Below are 6,485 nucleotides of genomic sequence, written 5' to 3'. Positions count from 1 at the left end.
TTTGGAATATATACATCATTATTGTGCTAAAATTTGAAAGTGTGTAATTATAACTACTACAACTATTAAATATATTAAAAAGAGGAAAATGGTAAATTTTACGTGCGATCTTTGCTGTAAAACATATAAGCAAAAGTGTTCCTTAAATCGTCACTTAAGGATGAAACATGAATTCAGTTATTTAAAGTGTGAAGTGAAATTTGCGTCTTTAAAGGATTTTTTTAAACACCAACATTCGGTGAATCATATTCGGAAAAATGCAGAAAAGGATGTATACTGTGATAAGTGCAAAACACGTGTAATGAAAAAATCGTGGCCTTATCATTTACGTACAAACTTCTATAAAGACAATTAAGATAAATGGATGAATGTGAGTGCATCGTGCGTTAAATCCACTTTTCAGAATCGCATTGAAAGGTATAAATGGGAGATCAGAAACAAGGAAAATTTAATTCCGGAAGACTTTGTAACTACCATCGAGAATAATGTTATAAGGACATTACGAAAAAACTGCGCAAAAACATATAAATATTAAATTTAATTGCATAGTATGCTGTAAGTATAGCTTAATGAAGGAAAGATATGAAGAGGAAAAGCGTGTTTTATCACATCAAACAAAAATGAAAGTGCTAAGTTCAAATCAAACAGACGAAGGTGTTTATAAACTTTTCGCAAACCAACGCGATATTCTCTTGAAAAAAATGAGTGAATTTCAAGAACACGACAGCGGATGGACATTAATAGAAATTTTACATCTGGAAATTTAATATAAACAAATGTCAGCCTATAAAAGGAGCATCTTATATAGGTTTACCTGGGAAAATATACAGAAAACAAGCTTGCATCAATGTGCAAAACACTGATGAGTACTGTTTTAAATGGGCCATAATATCTGTCATGTATCCAGGCAATTCTAAAGGACATCCAAGCAGATGTTCATCACACCAAATTATGAATATTCGAGCCGACATTATAGTGCTACGAAATAACGTAACATTAAAGATTGAAAATTTGAATTTTCCATTGACGGTGAATAACGCGAAGGCTTTGAGTTACAAAATCCAGAAATAAGTGTAAATGTGTTCGATCTCACGGATGATCCTCTTGTGGGTAAGCTTTATTTTACGCAAGAAGAAAAACGGAATCATATTAACCTGCTGCTGCTGCAACAGAATGGAAAATTTCATTATGTTAGGATTAAGCACATGTCAAGGTAGGTTAACTAGTATGCAAAAAAACAGGTACAATTTGCCATATTTGCGGGAAATTTTTTTTACCTCTCAAAATCAGGGTAGCTAAGCACTGTCATTTAACAAGTGATTATAGAGGACCTGCTCATAATAAGTGTAATTTGGAATATAAAGTTCCAACGTTTATTCCAATATTTTTCTATAATCTTTCAGCGTATTACTGTCATTTGTTTATTAAGGAACTTTCATCTATTAATAGTAACATAAGTATTATTCCACAAAATAAGGAATTGTACATCTCCATATCTAAGAGAATAGTTTTAGGTGAAAAAGAGTTCATTGATCTACGTTTTTTAGATTCATTTAAATTTATGCCAACAAGTTTACAAAAACTGGCTGAATACTTGCCGGATACAGATTTAATCGTTGCAAAATCTGTTTATCACAACACTAATGATTTCAATTTGATGAAACGTAAGGGAGTCTTTTCTTATGATTATCAAGACTCCCAAAAGACTCAAGAAACCCAATTACCAGCTCGTTCATGCTTTTTTAATGAATTAATCAATGAAGCATGTAGTGCAGATGATTATGAACATGCTAAAAAAGTCTGGAATACATTCCAATATGGAACCCTCGGAGACTACTTGCTTAATATTTAAAAGTTGATGTTTTGCTATTATGTGATGTCTTTGAAAATTTCCGAAAAGTATGTAAAAATGTTTATAAATTAGACCCTTGTCAATATTATACTACGTCTGGTCTGTCTTGGGATGCACTGTTGAAAACAACAAAAATAGATTTGGAATTATTGACTGACATTGAACAATATAAATATGTTGTTCGAGGTATAAATACATAAATAAGGGGAAGCATTGTTCAATGTCCTAAAAAATATTCTTTAGCTAACAATAAATCTGCAAGCGATTATGATCCTACTCAAGAATCAAATTATCTAATTTACTTGGATGTAAACAAAGTATGTGGTTATTCCATGTCGCAATGTCTTCTCTATAAAAATTTTGAATAGACGAAAGATTTGGAATATTTTAATTTACATGAGGTACAAGATGATTCAGAAGTAGGATATATATTGGATGTAGATTTAGAATATCCATCTTCGTTACATGACTATCATAACGACCACTCGTTTTGTGCTAAAAATAAAAAAATGCACACATGAAATATATCAAATTAGTAAGGAATTTTAACGATAAAACGCATTACGCTATATATTATCGGAACCTTCAACAACACATTCGACATGGTGTTGTTTTGAAAAATATACACAAAATTCTTAAATTCAATCAATCGGATTGATTGAAAAAATACATTGATTTGAACAATTCTCATAGAACGTGTAACGGCCGCGAACAGCCCTTGGGTAGGGTGTCTGTCGGTCTGTGTCAACCGCAAGTATCGCAATAACGGCATGCCGTTAGGCAAAATCGTGTGATTTTGTGGTACCGTTTATAAATCGCATGATCTTGCGGGATATGATTGTTTTATTCTTTTCTTTTTTCCTTTTTCATTAAGACAGGCAAAATCATGTGATTTTGCGGTATTCCTTTAGTTTTTTGCTTTTACAAGAACATGTAAAATCGCATGATCTTGCGGAATTTTGCTTACTTTTGTGAGAGTAGCGGCAAGCCGCTATAGAGAGCAACAGAAAGAAGAAAAGGAGAATTGAGCAGGGATGGCAAGTCTGTCTGTGTTTTATTTCTAAAATAGAGGGGAGAACGACTTGGCCTCTGCTGAGGTGCGGACGTGTCCGCGAGCTGTGAAACTCGAACTTTATAGAAAAAAATACAAGTCGGTAGGAATAAAGTAATTGATAAACGTTGAAAAGGTTTGCTTGCATCGAGTAAAAGAACAAATGTAATGAAATCAACAATGCTGTTATTTTCGGTAAATTCCCATGTGTGCAATGTAAAATGCATGTGCGAATGAGTGTGTACGAATCATGTAAAGAAACCGTGTATTTGATAGAAAAGAAAAATAAGGAAAACGGCAAAGAAAATATTTAAGAAACATCCATAATTCTTATGTACTAGAAGCCGCATAAAGAGAAAAAAAAAAGAAGTAAAATGACAAAGAAAATATTTAAGAAAAATCCATTGTTCTTGTATACTAGAAGCCACATAAAGAGAAGTGTGTGTAGAATTAGTTTTCAACAAAGTAATAACTGAAAAGAGAAAAAAAAAAGATGGAATAAAAGCTACTCACACGTGAATATCTTAATTCGTTTGCAGAAACGACGCTCATATCAAAGAGAATAGAAAAAGCGCAAATTTTCATTAAAATTTTTGAAGAGTGATTGAAAAATGTCTCTTAAATAAGGCAAATCGGGAAAGAGAAACCAAAGCATAAGTGGTCAAAGTTACCGTTTCTCTTCATCTCGCGGTCACCAAGCAAAGCGCATAGCGTTCGTGTATGAAGTTATTAATTTTAAACGTCATTGACGGTATACGTACAAAAATAGAAAAGAAAAAATTTTGAAATAAACAAAACTAAAGCATATCCATATAAATAAGATGAAATTATGGAAATTTTGTATAAAGTAAACTTTTTGTTACAATATCTTTTGCGAAATAATATGTATTAAGAAAAATTTGTTCACATGGAAATATTATTTGATACAAACATTGGTTTACAAAAAAAAAAACAGAAATTTGATGTGAATAAAATTGAAAATTATATCTCACCAAATGGAGTTGTTTTTTTCTTAAAGTGAAGAAAAAAAAAAGTTTAAATAAATAAAACGAAACGAACACAATCGACAATAACAACGATAACAGCCACGGCAGCAGTAATATGACGCACATCATTGATCGTCAATGAAATTCATGATAAAATTCATTGAACAAACGCTTTAAATTACGCAAAAACAGAAAGGAGGAGGCAACACAACGAAGTAAAGAGGAATAGGAAAAAGGGCGAATAAGAGAGCGAGAGTGTAAGAAGAAGGAACCAGATGATGTAAGCAGCCACCACCGCAGACACTAGCAACATCCAGATTCATGGTCAGGTATCTTAATTCATTTATTTCCTTTTTGTTCTTTTTTCTTGTCCCCTATTTACGGAGGAGCCCCGATGTGTGCAAACTGCCACCGCTGTGGCTGAGGTCAGGTGAGAGAGTGTGCATGTGAAAGCACCGGAGGGAGGACTTCAGACGGTGGACAGACGGACGGTAGACAACCGACGAGACTTTTTTGTATTCTTTATCATGAGGCTCAAAGAGCCAAACCCCTTTCAATAAATACGCTCTACCGGCAACAAAGGGGCTAGTACCGCGACAAACGTTAGCTAAAAGCTCTTTTGAGCAGAATTTCTTCAAGTTACTGAATAATGTTGTCTACGGGAAGACTATAAAAAAGTAGATAAAAGATAAGTTATTAAAATAGTCTGCGAATGGGAGAATAGCGGTAGAAAGTTGGGGGCGAGGAGTCTTATAGCTAAACCAAATTTTCATAGTTCACTCAAAATTTCAGATGCAATGATTGTGATTCAAATGAACAAAGTGCGAGTTGAGTACAATAAACCAATTTACATTGGTTTTACCGTCTTAGAATTATATAAAATGGAAAATGTACAATTTCCATTATGATTATATGAAGCCTAAATATAAGGAAAATATTAATCTAAAATATATAGATACTGATTATTTATGGTATTGGAACAAATGACTTATATGATGACATTCGAGATGATATCAACGATCAATTTCATACGTCCGCAGATCGTAAACAAAATATTTTCGATTTCCCATTATTAAATAAGAAATTCTTAGAAATCGTGAAAGATGAATGTAATGTAAAATAATGAAGCAATTCATTGGTTTACGACCAAAAATGTATTCCTTTAAAATCGATCAGGATAAAAGAGAAAGTAAGAAAATTAAAGGTGTAAAACAGTGTGTTACAGCTAAGCTAACCATTGATGACTTTAAAAAGTGTTTATTTGAAAAAAAAATTGTACTATGATTCCATGTGCGGTTTTCTATCAAAGATATATCAATTATATACAAAACATATTAGTGAACTAGTTTTAAGCTACTTAGATGATAAAAGATTTGTATTAATACCTTTGCATGGAGACATTATAAAATAGAGAATAACGATAATTAAAAGAACAAAAAAACTTTTTTCTTATTCATTTATTGAAAAGGAATTTCAAGCATAAATGGTTGCAAATAAAAGTGTCAAATTTTTGTTTTCGCTTATAATTGCGTTGGATGGGTGATTTTAAGTAATTAACTATTTGAATTGGCGGTTGTAGATTTCCAAAACTATCGACATATTCTTTATAGTTGTATTTTTTTATAGTACGCTACCCAATGTATTCCGGAACCGTTTGAATTATCCAGATTAACAATACCACATATATGTGCTAATGGTTTCTTAGGTAAAGAATAACACATAAAAACACCTCTAAAATGTTTGAGTTGTTTACCGTACTTAATCAAATCAATATCTGTTAGCGGTCGACTGAGTAGGTTGTTTAAAAGTTTTTTGCAGCTTGTCTGTAATGAAGTCCATATTCCTTTAAAAAGGGTTTAAGATATAAACCTCTTCCCACAGCAATTGATTCCATATGTCTTTCATGAGGAGTAGTGTCTGGTAATTGTTCTCTTCCATTTTTTGTATCATTTACTACTTGAACTATAGCCGATTCACTTGTAGCCAAACCTTCAAGCGCTGACAATGCTGTTAAGATCGCAACTAAAGAACGGAATCCACCAAGTTTTGGCATTGGGATAACTCTCGGTATAGCAGCATTACACTTACTGCCCATCCTGCATCTTGAATGTATTGGATTCTGAGCTATTTTTACAGCTTCCGTGTTATTATTTGGTTTTGCTTTTTTCAAGATATTTAAAGTTTTTTTAACAGCAGTTAAAAATAGCTTCTGTCCACCTTATGTTCCTCTTTTTCTTGCTCTTCTATTTTTTCCCACCTTTTTTTTTCTTAACTTTCCTTACTTTTTTCGTCTTTTTCTTTCCTCTACTCGCACTAGCACTCATACCGGGACCAAATTTCACTTTTGCGTTCTTTGCGTTCGTTACCAAGCGTTTATACGTTCTTTTAAATCACTATCTTTAGATTTTATTCGTTGCTTTTTATTTTAATATCTGATCAGTTTGATGTCTCTTATTAACGTCTTCTGATTGTGAATATGCAATATCATGCTTTCTACAAGCTGCATCCAACGGGTTCATTCCTTTTTCTCCTTCTGGTAGACTTGTTTCTAGTTTCGTTCCTGGGCCAAGAAATTGATAACCACGTAAATGTAGCT

This window comes from Glossina fuscipes, unplaced genomic scaffold, assembly GCF_014805625.2.
Source record: "Glossina fuscipes isolate IAEA_lab_2018 unplaced genomic scaffold, Yale_Gfus_2 60, whole genome shotgun sequence".
Lineage (NCBI taxonomy): Eukaryota > Metazoa > Arthropoda > Insecta > Diptera > Glossinidae > Glossina > Glossina fuscipes.
This window is presented reverse-complemented; position numbering follows the sequence as displayed.